Genomic DNA, 16209 nt, shown 5'->3' on the forward strand with positions numbered 1-16209 from the left:
CGGCTTGCGGGGGGAGCCCAGGGCTTTTCTCTGTTAGTTAGAGCTCTTTTTAAAGCAAAAAAGCTTGGAGTTTGCGCTGGGGGCGGGGGCTGCATGAAGGTTTCAGTAATACGTTTATAATGGGGGGGTACCCATTAAAGTCATGGCAGGAGCCTGGACGGGAATGACTAAAGCAGCGGGTGGTGCCATCTGACCCAACTGTCCCTCCCCTCCCCCCCAACCAGCTGCTGACAGGCCGCCCACCAGGTCCTCTCCTTTGGGATCCCAACAAGAGTCGCATACTGTTCCTCCATGGGGACAGAGTATGGCAAGTCTGGGAGGACAGGGTTCAGCCCCTCCACCCTGTGTGTGGCAGGATGCATCTGGTGCACTGCACCCTTTCCACAGGCTTCCTCTGGTGCAGCCCAGGCATTTGGAGGTGCTCGGGGAGTAAACGCTGCTTGTGGCTTCAAGTGGTTCATCTGATCCCAAGGAGCTGCTCATTTCTGATCCAACAGGCAGGCAGTTTCCTTTCTTCTCTCTTCCTCCCTCCTTAAAGCACGGTGCCTTTTTCCCTGATCACTCTTCTTCTTCCCCAAAATCTGGTGGTGCTACTGCCTGATGTTACCATGAGCAAACAGATGTTGATCATTTAAGCATCACACATGCCGGAGGTGAGAGGAGCATGCTGTTTAAACAGGTGGCAAGCAAAATGGGCAACACATAAGATGTCCAATGTAACTGTTTTTCAGGGTCCCTTTTGCACCACAGTACCAGGTTGGCCCATTCAGCATGCCTGTTAGAAAAATATGGCGTTCTTGTGGTCAGTGAATGAAATTGGTTTTCATTCAGCTGCATTTATGCTTGTATTTCAGATTATTTGGGAGATGTGCTAACATCTAAAATTGTGATAGCAGTCCATGGTAGGTAGGTGGGTGAATTAACAGCCAGTAATGAGGTCTGTGTGAAGAAAAGACTGTACCAGAAGCAGTAGTAGGTAAAAATAGTTTATTCTTCTGAGTGGAATTACACTGTAATAACATTAAGAGTGTTCCTGTGATGGGGTCATGACAATTTTAATGTGAGGCAAAAACAAAAATGAGGCTTTACAAATGTTAGCTGTCTATCCCCATCTCTTTTTAGGGTGCTGTAGGTGAAAATAAAAATACATCGTCTTGTTTATAGCAGTCTGTAATCTGGAAATGAACGAGAGTGCTTCAGACCAGTTTGTGGTATTAGAACTGCCATTACCTAGAGCTCTGACTTGGGACACGTTAAAAGCATGTGTGTGAGAGAAGAGTAAGACAAATGTGAGACTGGCAAACAAAGGTGGTTTCATGCCTGCTTTTGCCAGTCTCACATTTGATAGATAGCAGGGCAGTGTGACACCTTAAGATAAAATGAAGGAAGTAAGACAGCGTGTGTTTCTAGACCTTGCATGGTCAGTCTTTGGCTCTCGATGTGTGAAATGGGCAAATCTGCTGAAGAGGAATCTTGTATCTAAGACAGAATTCAAATGTCAAGAAACCCACTGAATAAAAAAATCCTAAAATCAAGAAGTTGCAAAGCATTCATTTTTAACATATTTGCAAAAAAGATAGAGAACCAAAGTCTTCAGAGGTGCTCTTTCCCCTTCCTATTCCGTATAGATCTTTGCAAAGTAGATGCAACCAGAAGTATATATGGTAGTTGGCTGTTAGGTCTGTCTAATTTAAAGTGGGTTATTTAGAAAACAGTTTAACTTGGATATTTTTTCTTTTTAAAAGAAGTTGTGTATGTACATTCTTAATACTGTGTGAGGCTTATAGTGACATCCATCAATCAGATTTAAGAAAGAGATAAAATACAGGAGAAAAACGAGGATTACATTAGTGTAGGCATGAAGGTTTTTATAGGCCACAAATAAGATGTTGCTTTTCCTTTCATTTGGTATAATGGATATAAAATTTGATTTTTAAAATGGCCATTGTTCACTTAATGGTCAACATTTTTTTTAGACTAATATGTAACCGACCATCTTGCAAATAGAAGTATGATGCTTTTGAGATCCAGAGGTTCTTTAAACACATGGAAAAAGATGGGGTTTTTTCAACTACAGGTGGTTTGGGAAAGGAGTTTTTAACTGTAAAGGTACCTTGTAAATGAAAATAACAGAGTGTCTTCACGTTTTAATAGTGTGAGTAAAATGCTGTGTTCTAAGTAAATTAGTGAAAGCTTTGAACATATGAACTGAAAACTCCAGGTCAAATTGGTACTTCCATATGAAAGACCGAGGAAGATCTAAGTTCTGGCTTTGGAATTTCCTTAGAGTCTAATTATTTCGGGTGTGGAGGGTATTGCTTTTGCTCTGCTTGTGCACTAAACGTGTATGCTCTCCAAATTCTGTTTACCTTAGTATCTTGAAGAGGTGTGGTAGTTAGTCCCACCTTCAGTGGAATTCAAAGGTAAGACCAGAGATTTCACAGAAAGGTCCCATAACTTTTAGCTGCCACTCATTTTCTCTTCATAGTTGTAAATACCTTGGAGTTTGTCTCCAAGGATTACTTGGAGTTGACTTGAAGAAAATGATTAAGTTAAGTCTCTTCTCTCTGTGTCCTAAATGGGGCACACCACTAAACACCTCTCCAGGAGGGGGAAATGTATGAAGACATAGAAAGTTAGGGTTGGAAGGGACCTCAGGAGGTCATCTAGTCCAAACCTTTGCTTAAAGCAGAACCATCCCCAAGTAGATCATCCCAGCCAAGTCTTTGTCTAGCTGGATTTTGAAAACCTCCAAGGATGGAGCTTCCACCACCTCTCTGGGTAACCTGTTCCAGTGTTTTACTATGCTCCTAGTGAGAACAGTCTTCGTGATATCTAACCTAAACTTCCCTTGCTGGAACTTGAAACTGTTGCTCCTTGTTCGCTCATCTGCCACCACTGAGAACAGTCCAGCTCCATCCTCTTTTGAGCCCCCCTTCAGATAGTTGAAGGTTGCTATTCAGTCCCTTCTCAGTCTCCTCTAGACTAAATAAGATCAGTTCCCTCAGTCTCTCCTTATGTCATGAACCCCAGCCCCCTCCCCATGTTTGTTGCCCTTTGCTGGACTCTCCAATTTGTCCACGTCCTTTCTGTAGTGGGGGCCTAAAACTGAACACAGTACTCCAGAGGTGGCTTCAAAAGTGCTGAATAGAGAGGAATAATCATGTTATGTTCTAGTCCAGCAGTGCCCAACCTTTCAGCCCTGCAAGTCAAATGAGCAGTGCAGAGCCAGTCCATGAACTACATTGGTCCATTGGCCTGATGTAGTGTGTGGTTGGTCTACAGGTGCAACCCTTTTTACTGGCTCATGGGGGCGGTTCTGCATGTGGGCTGTGTCATCCAACTCTCAGGGCTCCCCATGGGTCCAGAAATCTGGAAACTGGGGTGTCCGATGGGTGGAATTTGGCCTATGGGCTGGAAGTTCAACACTGCTGTTGCAGCCCTAACATTTTATTTAGCTGCAAGGAAATATCTGTTCAGTTATACCTTCTCTTCACTCTCAACACAGTGCTATCTTGTATACAGTGGGCAATGTTGTTATCAGTAAGTTTAAAGCACTCCCAAATGCATGCTGTCTTCTCCAAGGGGAGTGGAAACACTTTTGCTAAAAAAAGATTTATCCCCTGCTTTGACTTAATCAAAACAGGTGTGGGACAATTACAGCTTGAATGGGAATGAACTCCATTTGGAAAGTGGCGGGGAGGTGTTAGCTTGGGTGTTGGATACTTGCAAGTATTTGAAGTGGGACCATTGGTTTGTACCTTCAGCATTGCAGAATGAAAGGCTATGTCCCCAGGAGAAGTCTTACTTTCTGCTTTTAGGCTTTCTTTTTGTCTATACTTTGCCCTTCTCTGATGCTTCTGGTCACTACATAAATCTTGTTGGAGTATCTATTTTTCAAACTTCTTTTAAAAGGCATCCTTACAGAGAAACATCTCCAGCATCAATAGCCACAAGGGATGGTAAGATGAACTGTTTACTGCAGTATTAAAAGCTTTTATTATACTTCATGTGCTCTTGCCTTCAGTCAGTGGAAGTTTACCTGTAGTAGCTTAGCCCTCAAATAAAAGAAGCATAAGTTATTGCAGGTAAGCTTTCACTTACCAAATATTGGTAGTGCAGTTGTATTTTTCAGGAAGGGGATGAAACTGCGAAATCCTACCGGATGTAACATGTATAAAAACAAAGTATTTGCCACTGTTTATTTAAGTTTGTATACCTTTTTAATGCCTTGTGCCAAATCATAAAAATATGAGCATCCTTGCCATGATAGTAAGGATGCAAGGGTGTGTGTGGTGTTTTTTCTGTCATGGTGGTTGTGGTGTTGGTTTTAAACAAGTGTTAGGATTACATGGATACCATGGTAGTAAACCAGTTCACATATTCTATAATAATTATTTCTTCTAGTTTTATAAGAAAGTATGAAACATACAGTGGATGTTTAGAATTATTGTTGTCCTACATGTCAGGAAAAAATATTGGCTTTTGCTATGTTTATGGGCTTGCTTTTTTTTTTTTTTTTTAGATGCTTATCAATATACTTTTGCACATCACCTGGTGTTCAAAGGTTCAGTTGTTCTATTCAAAGTCCACAGGTGATCATGAATGTTTTGTAACCAGTTCTTTCATGTAAAATTTATTACTGATACAAAATACATCTTTTTCTCTATTAGAAAGAAAATGTGCTGTTTGTCATCCTCCCCAAAGCTATAGAATATTATTTTGACCTGAAGAATGCTTTATAGTTGAAAGCTTGTCTAAATCTATCCCAGCTATGCAGTTGGTCTGATAATAGATTATCACCAGGGATTGGGGAAATGGTGGCTTTCCCCTTCCAGGCTGGCAGAGTTCATCATGGGGCTGTGGCTGAGTAGTGAGGGGCTTGGACTTGTGTTTTGGTAAGTGAAGTGGGCAGGGGAAGCTCTGACTTTTTTTCCTGTGGAAAAAAAAACCCAAATCACCTGCCAGCATTTATAGGCATTTAGAATTTATTTTATTATAGTGATCAAGGCACCGGTAGGCTTTCAGATTTATTTAAAATCATAAAAATATCAATAAAAGATTGTGTTCAACTGATGCATATATGTATACGTATGTATAGTGGTGTTTTATTTTAATTGCAAATTTGGGGGGGTTTTAATCAGAGAATTTGAGACTTTTAAACAGAGAAAACCAGGATCCCTGATCACCCACAAAAATCCTTGCTTCTGTCATGCTTGGCATCTTATTTATCACCTGGCCTTCTTAACCTTGAATTTTATTTGTTTATTTTAGAGTAGTTTTTTTGCTGTTCATCAATCTCTATTGTTTGATATTTTTCTTGGAGTGGGCTTGGAATTTAGCTCTAGGCGAATCAACTAAATATTTTATACCATTTTTCATAGGATAATGCTTCATTATTTTCATAACTTTTGAAAGTTAATTTTTAAAATATAAATAGCTTTAAACATCCTCTTTACATGTTTTTTAGTTCAACAATATAATATGCATCAAGGCGCAAAATACTTACGAGTTAGTGTAAAGCAACATGGTAGTCAGTTTTTACTGTACTGTAAACATCAACGCGTCATTTCTCGAGCCAAATCACTGCTGAAATATGAAGTGCATAACTGATCAAATTGCTTTGTTATATTAGAAACTCAAACGCTATGCTAATACTGTATGTACTATAAGAATATAAAGAATAGCTTTAAATTTTTCAAGATGTGGTGCTTATATTTTGCCAGCAACTACTGAGGATGATTTTTTTGTTTGTTTTTTCTTCAGGAGCTTAAATCATTAGTTACTTGATTGTTTCCTTAAATATAAATTAGTTTCTGAACGGATGTCCAGTAGTATGATGCAGTGAATATTTTCATGGGATGAAGAGCTTACTTGTTGGGTTAACTATTATTTTTCCTGACTTCAGGCTTGTTTTAGTTGGAAGTCTTTAGTTCATAAATTACATGTATATAATTCTGGGGATTCATCTTTATTGAATATTATTAATAGAATGTGGTGGCATTGGGGGGAATTGCTTTAAGGTTGTGTATACTTTATTTTCTAGTGCTTTCTAGGCAGACTACAAACCAAACGAGATCTTCCCTCCCATGGTTAGAGCGCAATACAAAATAGTACAGAATGATTTGTGATTACTTAGTTACTATATCAGGAGTGCTTAAGAAATGTTACTTATTCTTAGGAGCTGTTTTAAGATGGTCTGTGCCATGAGTTAAAAAAGATTTATATATCATTGAGTAGTTGGGGGGAGAGCTATTTTCCTAGATCAGGAGTATTCAGTCCCCAGTCCACAAGCCAGATCTGGCTCACAAAGTTGCCATTTGGCCCACAGGGCTCTCCATGGTTCTGGAGTTCATGGTGGGGGTGTGGTGGCAGCATTCATTGCCTTTCTCTGGCTGCTGGTCCCCTGGGGAGTCCTGCTGGCTGGGTAGCTTGGCACTGCATGCTAGGATAAGCACACAAGGGTGATGGGAAGCAGTGACCCAGGTGATACAGGAGCCATCCAGGTACATAGGGGCTGGCCCTGCACCACTCATTCAGCCCTCAGAACCAAACAGTTGAGCACCATTGCCCTAGATTAAATGGGGAAAAAATTGACCTTGTCCATGCATCCCGTGTGTGTGTGTGTGTGTGTGTGTGTGTGTGTAGAAGTATATGTGATGTGTAGAATTGGTTAACAATGAAGTTGTTACTATAGATATGTGGGAATACTTCATTGTTAACCAATTCTACACATTACTATATGTACGTAAGTACATTTTATAGTAAAAGAATGTGAGCATTGATGTCTTGTAGTTAAACTGAGGAGGAATAATTTGTAGCAGGCAGGTACCAAAAAGGAGAAATAATGCTTTTAAGGAAAACTGCCCCGAGTACTAAAATAATTGTGGTGGAGATGTTTTTATCTTGTACAGGATTGATGACTTAGAAAATCTATTTCTACAACTTGTGAATTCTGTGTGAAATCATGCACTTACTTTGTGTATCCTTTTCATGCTGCAGATTCCCATTTTGCATGGTCAGCCTTACGTCCTCTGTCCTTTTATTTCCATTTTGCTTAAAACTAGTAAGGGGAGCCGGCGCAGGGCCCAGGCTGGTAGTGGAACTGGGTTTCAAAGTGGTGCTGGGTGGGGGGAGTGGCCCCACCCTGTGCCTGGCACCCTGCGCTGCAGCTGCTTGCAGCCCACCTGGGGCTGCCTGTGCTTGCTCCGGACAGCCCCACCTGGGCTGCGAGCAGCTGCAGCAGGGAGCTCTGGCCATGGGTTTGGGGAAGAGGCCACTTTCTTCCATGCCGGGAAGGAGCCTGGGGAAAAGCGGCCCTTCCCCTGCCCTGTGACTGGTGCTTCTTCCTCCTCCTCCCCACCCCCAGCTTTTCCCCTAGCCACTTTTCCCCAGGCTCCTTCCCTGCCCTTCCCCCTTACCTGAGTTTCTGGTGTGTGGCAGCTATATCGTCCCAGGGCCCTGCTGTTGTGGGAGCCTGCCAGACCTCCCCTGGGTCCTACTGCCCCTGTTTCCTGTCATTTTTGACAGGAACCAAGGGCAGAGAAATATTAATTTTCTAAATTTTTTTTTATAGGGGCCCTGTGGGCGAGGTAGAATAGTTTCATGGGCTGCACCTGGCCTGCAGGCTGTATTTTGTCCACCCTTGGCCTAACACACAAATGCTACTCTAAGGTGGTAAGCAGTAGTCTTTGGGTTCCAGTTCTCAGGATGGGTGCAAACCCCTCTGAAGCACCCTGTACTTAGGTGTATCCAGGGACCTCAGGTCCAGTGTCTGGACTGTTTTCAGATGTGACAAGTTTAGGTAAATTAGAGATTCAGTTATTGGATTTCTTCAGAGCAGTCTGAGCACCTAAAGGGGGATTGGTAAGATTTGTCACAGATTTTTGAGATTTATTAATACTAATATTCTTATTAATATGCGAGTGCATCATGATTTGTGTCATGCCAGGAACAAAAGAGGGAGATGAACGTTTCGAAATGCACTGTTCCAAGAATCCTATACTGATTGGGATGGAAATGGTATTGGTCAAGGTCATTACTCTATTTCTGTTCCATGTTATAAGATTCATAATTACTGATATTTCTCTTGTGGGCATAGTAAATCATGATGCTAAGCTTATTTGGTAAATTCTGAAAATGGGATATATTTAGCAATTTATAAAAGTTCTCCCCAGGGCAAAATCCGAAATGTCATGGGTCCACCAGAAAGGATATGCACAAGCTAGCAGGTGAGTGGCACAAGCCGCTTGCACAGTGGATAGTGGTGTCTCATCTACAATTGCATTAATTTCTGCAATATGTTGAAAAACACATCTTGGGGGCTCTTTACATCACATCTTGGTATCAGGTAATCTTCAAGCTGCACTAGTCAAGAGGCCGTTCAAGGACAATTTGCTATTGAGAAGACACTTCTACATTCTGTTCCAGCCCCCTACCCTCCCACATGATCCAGATAACTGCATGTGCTTAGAACAGTTGGGCAGTGGTTCTAAAGTTAGGTTACTTGAGGCTGCAATAATACAGATACAAAGTAATCATTGTCTTCAACTGAGAGAGAGCAGAAGTAAGTAAATATCGCTTCCACCCACCTGAACAAGAAGTTACCAGTCTGTTCATGGTGAAGGCCAAAGATTAGGTTTCCAAGCAATGTCTTCTCCATATGTTTGTCTTGCAAAGACTGAAGAATCCTAACAGCTTCTTACTGACCCAGATAAGAATGATTCCCAACTTCAGACAACAAAAACTGACTGGAGTCCAGGATAAAAGACATGGCTGAGTGCAGCTTCAGAGAAAACACTATAAATTGGAGCAGGAATGTAAAACACAGCCATGGGCCAGATTCAGCTCTGTGAGCCACTGTCTAGCCTGTTAGGTTACTGGTGGGCCCTTGAAATTTAGGTGGCACAGCCAGCAGTGAGTGGCCTGCCGCAGATCCAGGGCCCCCTGTTGGAAACAGCGATCAGCAGCAGGAGGGTGAGAAGGGGCTGATACAGCCCTAGTTGCTCTCTGGCCACTTTGTCTCTGCACTGGGTTGTAACCAGAACTGCCACTGCTTCGTACTCCAGGTTGGATCTTGTCCATGGTCCAGATCTGGCCCGTGGGCATGAGGTGAGTTTGGCACTGTTGACTTAGAGGCTTTATGGGATGATTATTCATCCCAAGGTGAGGATAACAGGTTCTGGTCACCTGAGTTAATTCTTTAGTGAGGGCTAATGCTTTTATCATACAAGGTGAGAAAATTGTCTATGTAATATGGTAACAAAATGACAGCAAAGAGAGGTTTTGAGAAATCAGTAGACTTTAACCTTGTTGTTTCTTTTAGTGCTGATTTTCTTGAAGCCTCTGAACCTTAATTTTTCTGTTTAAAGACGAGGATAACACCATTTTGTAAAGGCCATTGAACAATTTGAATGAGAGCTACTCAACAGAGTTGAACAAATTCTTGACTGACTTTTTTTTTTTTTATAAAAAAGTTGTGCTCTTTTAATTTCAACCTGACAGTCCACGCTGTGGTCTGCAGTTCTGGAAACCTTAGTTCAGTTTCACTTGTAGCTTTAGTAGGTGCTTAAAGTGAGGTTCTTAATCCTATTTTATATATAATGCCATTCAGTAGTTTCTAAAAATAGATTGCAGTTTGGTTATTGCTGTTGTGTTTGCAGTTGCAGGAGCTTGTCTCTTTGATTGCTTTGATGGGTCTTAGAGTTTGCAAGTAGGTCTACTGTTGTAGACTGCAATTCAGATGGAAAAAGTCACTTTTCCTCCAGTTTTAAATACCACATTTGCTTAATGCATTTAATTTCTTGTGGTGGTCATACTTCTAAATGAGATGTGAATGAGATCATCTGCTGACTTGTTTCAGAAATCCTAATCTAATGCTGATAGCCATGTGACATCTTATTTAAAAGGGTTCCTTAACTCTGCTCCTCCTTGTACCATTTTCAAATTTTGAGAATAAATTTTTGATCGTAGGTGACTCTGTAATTTTTTTCATATTCCTGTGCAACTCCAGACCTCAGCTCAGCACTTGGGCTCAGTGATAAAGGTCTCAAGGGAGTAAGGAATACATGTCTAAAATACTCTATCACTAGAAATGTAAACTTAGTCTATGGTTGGATCATGATTTCTAAGAATGTATTAAGCTTTTGATTAATAGCTCATGTAAAATGATTTTAGCCAGTTTGAACAATAATATTATTGTTTACAAGCTTTCCTCTTTTGTATGCAGTTGGTCCCTTAGTCTCATAATACCATGTTTTCTCACTTAACGTGTACTCGCCAAATAAGCCATGCAGCTTGTTTTTGTAAGGCAGAATATAGAAAGATTTTTCCAAAGTCATGGCTGAAAGAGGTGACTGCATAGCTCACTCACTGTCTTGCCAGCTTACTGCCTGCTTCAGGCAAAAACTAGTGTTTTAATTCTTTCACATCCACTGCTGCATTGGTGGCAGCTTGCTTGTTGGCCTTTACAGAAGAGGCAGCTATTACAACACAGTTTTTTCATTCATTTATTTCTCCATGTTCTTTTTCTAGCAAAGAAAATCAGTTTTCCATGCTTAAGACGTGCACCTCTATTTTGAAAGTCTCATTTTTAGGAAAAAAAGATATATGTGGTATGCGAATAAACATGCTACTTCTGTTTCCTGATTTAGATGGCAAACTTGAACAGGTGAGAGAAACTTTAATAACATGTTTTTGGATGAACTTATAACTTTGATGCATTTGTTTTTAGTTGAAGAACTTTCTTTTGGTTGACTCAGCCTTTAGTTTGGGGGTGCTGCTGGATTTCTCACTGCCCTGACAGTAGCACCAGTGTGTGTTTTCACTTTCTCTGACAAGATTCAGTTCCATCCTGGAATTGACTATTTGGCTTTTGTTTCACAATCCATTACCTCCCATGTGAACTAAAGCAATATATTACCTGAGCATGAAGTCATCAGCTCATCGGCTAATGAGCACAAGCTCACTTTTAACTATTACAGCCTGTTTGCTTCAGAAGACCTGTCCTGGTCTCTGTGTTGGCTTCATGTAGACTGTCAAGTCAAGTTTGAAGCCTTAAGTTTTATTGTTTAAGGCGATCAGTGGCTGGGCCTAGCATAGCTAAAAGATCACCAAAAGCTCCAAGATGAAATCAGTGGACCACTCTACTCCTGAGTAATGTTACAAGAACAGAAGTCTCCTGCTTTGTCCTCACACAACTATTTCAGATTTGGAAACTATACCTATACAGCACTGCCAGGCACATGTACATGCACCAGCCCTCCTCTTCTTCCCAGTATACTAATACATTTATGATGGACCTTGAAGTCTGCTTCTATGGCAGCTGCCCTGTCATTGATACGGCTAAAGAACACTGATAACCCCTTCATCGTAGGGACAAGGATCTTTGGAGCAAGGGTTGTCTGTGACTTAAGGCTTGCAAATGGAATCCAGCTATGGAGCTGTTTAATCCAGCCCATTTTTACTGGTGGTGGCATACTGGGCTGCTTCAGTAGCAGTCACTTACCCTATGCCACTACCAGTAAAAGTGCCAGTGGCAGCTGAGTTCTGGCACCTACTCACCTTCCCTCTTCTGACCCAAATTGGGTCAGTTTGGCCTGTAGCCTTAGAAGTGTTCTGACTACTACTCAATAGAGATTCAACCAGGACTTTAATAACTTAAATAACTTGCATCAAACTTGCTCCTGAGTACTCCACTTAGCAGATTCATTTATTGGAAATGAAACTTCATAGTGATTACATTACCACCATGTTGTATTGTTAATCTGCCACTGCAGCTGTCTCCATGCTTTCATCCTATGTATGCCACTGAATCCATCATCTATAGTTAACCTCTGTGTTACAGTCCTGTCTGCTCTGACCCTGCCAAGCAGGATACATACCATAGGTATTTGAAGGAGTGTCCTACGGTCCCAAAACTGTAGCTACTGAAATCAGCAGAACCAGACTTGCACCCCACTCTCACCTGCTACACTACCAACCTTTGTCACAAGGATAACAAAATCCTTCTGCTACTTGCTCAGCTTGAACACTCTGAATACTTTGTTAATGACCTCCAACCCCTTCTGGAAAATGCTGACCATCTCAAGGTAGCCTTGGTGAAAGAAGACTGTCTTGGCCTACAAGGCAGTCTCTCAATCTCAAATAACGTCTCTCCAGAAATAAACTGCCTAACTCCGATCTCATTAAGTTACCAGACCTTGCTCCAGACTCTGTTGCCAGCTGTGCCCCTTCCCCAACACATCATACCAACACTGGACCAAACAACACAGATTGTCATTCAAGGTTTACTTTTTTTTACGCTCTCTTCTACAAGACTTGTATGCACCATACCCCTCTGCTGGCTATATTTGACAAGACAGGACTGGCCCTGTGTGAAGAAAGAAGGAATGAACACCTCTTGAAATTGGATTCCAGAAAGACCGACATAAAAGTCTGTGGAAGAACACTTTTAACCTCCCTGAACATTTCATCATTCCAGAGTAGCTGTTTTAACAACAGACTTTTAGAAAAACAGCTTTAATATGGAACCACAGAACAAGAAATCATCCATCCACAGACTGGATCATATTAAGTATGGTCTCAATAGAGGCCCTGGATTCTTATCCCAATACCTGCGTTACTTTTGTATCACCTATGTTGGGTTTATCCCTGTTGACATATTCAGCTCACATTTTCTCTCTTGGCAGTGCCCCCTTCCCCTATTCTTTGTATTTACTTTTCTTTCCCTAAATTGCTCTATAAGTCCATTCATAATATCCCTTGCCTATGTGCCTCTCTGCACATAGGCAGAGAGAAGATAGGGCAGGAACCTTAGAGACAAACTTGTTCAGAAAGGCTTGTTTCCATAGCCAACAGGTTACTTTGCCAGATGCTGTGTGTCTCTGAACCAGTTAATCTGTAGGCACCACCCTGCCCCATGTTCTGCCTGACCTCAGATCAACTTGCCTACCTCTCTCCTTTTTTAACCAGATAGTCTCTGATGTGTTGCTCTGCCCTGCCTCAATAACATTGGAACTTTTTATTGTAAGAGTAAATTTTATCTTTGCAAGAGCCGGATTTGCAAGTGCTTGATGTGCTTTTTCAGCCTCGTCTTTAGCAAAAACACAGTGTGCATGTTAACAATCCACCATTCCCCAAAACCATAATACTCCTGTTTGACCTCTTTGAGAAAAGATGGGAGAGAACAGCAACAGAATGTGACTGATGCCATTCATTTTTTCTTAATGTACAAATAGTGCTAAATCTGAAGTGGGACAGTTGTGTAAGGGTGACTTGCATTGTCTGAGAAAATGTATACTGACACCATGTGTACAACTAAAGTACCTTTCAAATCTAAAAGTGTTAAAGCACATGTTCATTTTTTGTGGTCTATTTGCTTAAAGTTCTAGTCAGAATGTAAAACTAATTTTTGGCTATTAACAATGTCCTGATCTCTTCCACGCTATCTCCTGGAAAGGGACATTGACCCAAAGTTTGTTTCCTCTAGCTCTCCCCTTCATTTTTCAGGTCTTAAATTGGGAGCCAAAGTTCTAACACAAGAGACTTTCTTTAGAGTGCAGATTATTATCATGCAGCAATATCTTAAAGATTATTTAAAGGGGTTCATGTAACACGCATACTACCATTAAATACATGTATTTAAAATTGTATATATTTAAGATTATTCTCTGCTTTCAATGTATAGGAAACTGACCTGACAGCTGCTTTCTTTTCCTCAAATAAATCAAACTTGAAGCCTTTACCAACAAATGATTCCCTACTTTAAACAGCCCTTTCAGTTTAATATGAGTTAGTCTTCCTTTGAATAAATGTCCTGGACAGAATGTTAACCTTTTGCATATCAAGAGGGGAGGACTTGTCTAGCAGGAAACTGAAGAAGTTGGGGAAAAGCACTATTGCACCAGACTACTTCTAAAAAATATATTTATTGCCTTCATAGCTAGTATCTGACAGCCTTCCCATTAATTTATGAAGGTAGCAAACTTAGATGGTCCTGGAGACTCATTTTTACCTTTATGTGCATATAATTAAGTGAAGCTGACTGAGTGGGAACTACAGTAAAGGAAAAAATGCATTTGGATCAGAACACTTGGTTGGTTGTTCTTAGTTAGTGGTCCCATCAAGAAGAGTCATGGTCATGAAGGAGTGAGAGGATTTGTCAGGTAGTTAGCCTATTCTGGGACTTTTGAATAGTTACCTTGAATAGGTTCATCTGCACACAAATAGAGATGTGACTTAGAATGAAACAATACATTCAGTGTGTTGTGTTCCTAAGTTGCTGCATTTCTATATGGAGCTTTTCCAAGATGTGTGTCTTGTTCCTAGGTAAAAGTTGCAGTTGTTTGTGAGTGGAGATTACAAATACATTGATCACTGTGCCCAGAACTGTGACGGGGAAGAAAAGGTCAACTGACAAGTTGCAGTAGGAGGAGGACTTTTCCTCTGTTGGGGCTGTTTTGGTGTCACTGTGGAGTTCAATCAAGAGGTCACATATCACTTCTGGAATATAACATGGGCTACTGATAGAACAGAAATGTTTAATAGATGAGAAGGTTCTTTTCTGAAGCATTTTTCTTCTGAATTTTGACTAGTATTCTGAGTTCAAATCTGGCTAACAGATCTTTTTCCAGTTTATTTCTGCTAGAGATTGGCAGAACTTTTAAGACTAACACAGCTCATATGAAGGGATATTCAGAATTTTTCTGGCTTTACAAAAATAGAAAAAAAGTATAATTTGTGTTCAGTTATCCTTTTTTTTTGTTTTTGTTTTTAGTATGGACTCCCTTGATGTCAGTCAGTTTCATCTAATGCATCTGAAGCACAATGTGTGTCATGCAAAAGTCCTTGTCCTGAAAGTCCATAAATTCCTGCAATTGCTTTGTGGTATTATCATCAGTATTGCAACTCTTCCCACAAAGTCTACCTTCAACTTGAGGAGCAGGTAGAAGTCTAAGGGAGCCAAATCTGATGAATGAGTTGGATGAGGAAACATTTCAGACACACATTTTGTTGTTGTGGTCACTGCAGTCTGGAATTTGCAAATTGATGCCTTGTCTGGAAGAAGAAATGCTCCTTGAGTAAACATTCCTGACACTTGTTCTTGATGACTTCTAGCAAGTCTATACTAGTAAACTGCTGTGTCAGTGGTCTATTGATGGTCTCCACTAGTCTGTTGAGAGAGAATCATTTAGTCACCACTTCGCTGTCTCACTATCACCATGATATTAATTGATGTTGTCTTCAGTTTCTTGGAAGGTGGAGATTATTTCTACTGCTTGGTCAAGAGGTTTCTTGATACCAAAAGTTTTTCTGGAAATGTCAAGCTTTTTTTTTATTCTGAGCCACCCCTCCTGCTGAAACCTTTCTCATGTCCAGATGTTTTTTGAAAATGGCATTCATGGACTCTGTACTGATGCCTACTATTTCAGGTATGTGCCTGAAAGCTGATTGTGTCATTCATTACCATTTCTTGGGCTATATAATCTTTTTCTGTTATGGTGGCCTATATAGAATTTCCCGATCTATTGTCTCACTCTCAGTATTGATCTAACAGTTAAATGTAGCTGCCAATTTTTTTTCCCTTATGGCATAGGAAGAGGCGTTATCTGTTAATCTTGTCGTTCTGCCCCATGGATTTTTTTTGGTGTTAAACCTTTATTGTAGAGTTAATAGATGATCATTCTGGTATTAATCTTCACTTTTTAAGTCTTCGGTGTCTGACATTTGTCCTCAAAAAAATTGTATACAGATAACAAAGCATCACCTCAGAATATCAGTCCTTGAATTTATGAACATTATTAAATAGTCCAGGCTAGTTATTTTCTGAATGTTTTTTGTATCTTCAATAAAATGCAAAATGGGCTATTATTTGTGTATCAGTGTCATTTCAGCCCATTGTCTAGCTAATTCATAGATGTAGGGCCCCCCTTGGTAAGTCTGTAAATGGCCACCAGGTCCCCTTTCAGCCTTCTCTTGTGAAGGCTGAACAGGTTCAGGTCCCAGAGCCTCTCCTCATAGGGTTTGCCCTGCTGTCCCCTGATCATACGAGTGGCCCTCCTCTGGACCCTCTCCATGTTGTCCACATCCCTCTTGAAGTGCGGCGGCCAGAACTGTGCCACATAGAGGGGGAGGATCACCTCCTTGGACCTGCTTGAGATGCATCTGTGGATGCATGACAAGGTACGATTGGCCTTCCTGACTGCCTCC

Source organism: Crocodylus porosus, unplaced genomic scaffold (genome assembly GCF_001723895.1).
Source record: "Crocodylus porosus isolate Cpor-Errol unplaced genomic scaffold, CroPor_comp1, whole genome shotgun sequence".
Lineage (NCBI taxonomy): Eukaryota > Metazoa > Chordata > Crocodylia > Crocodylidae > Crocodylus > Crocodylus porosus.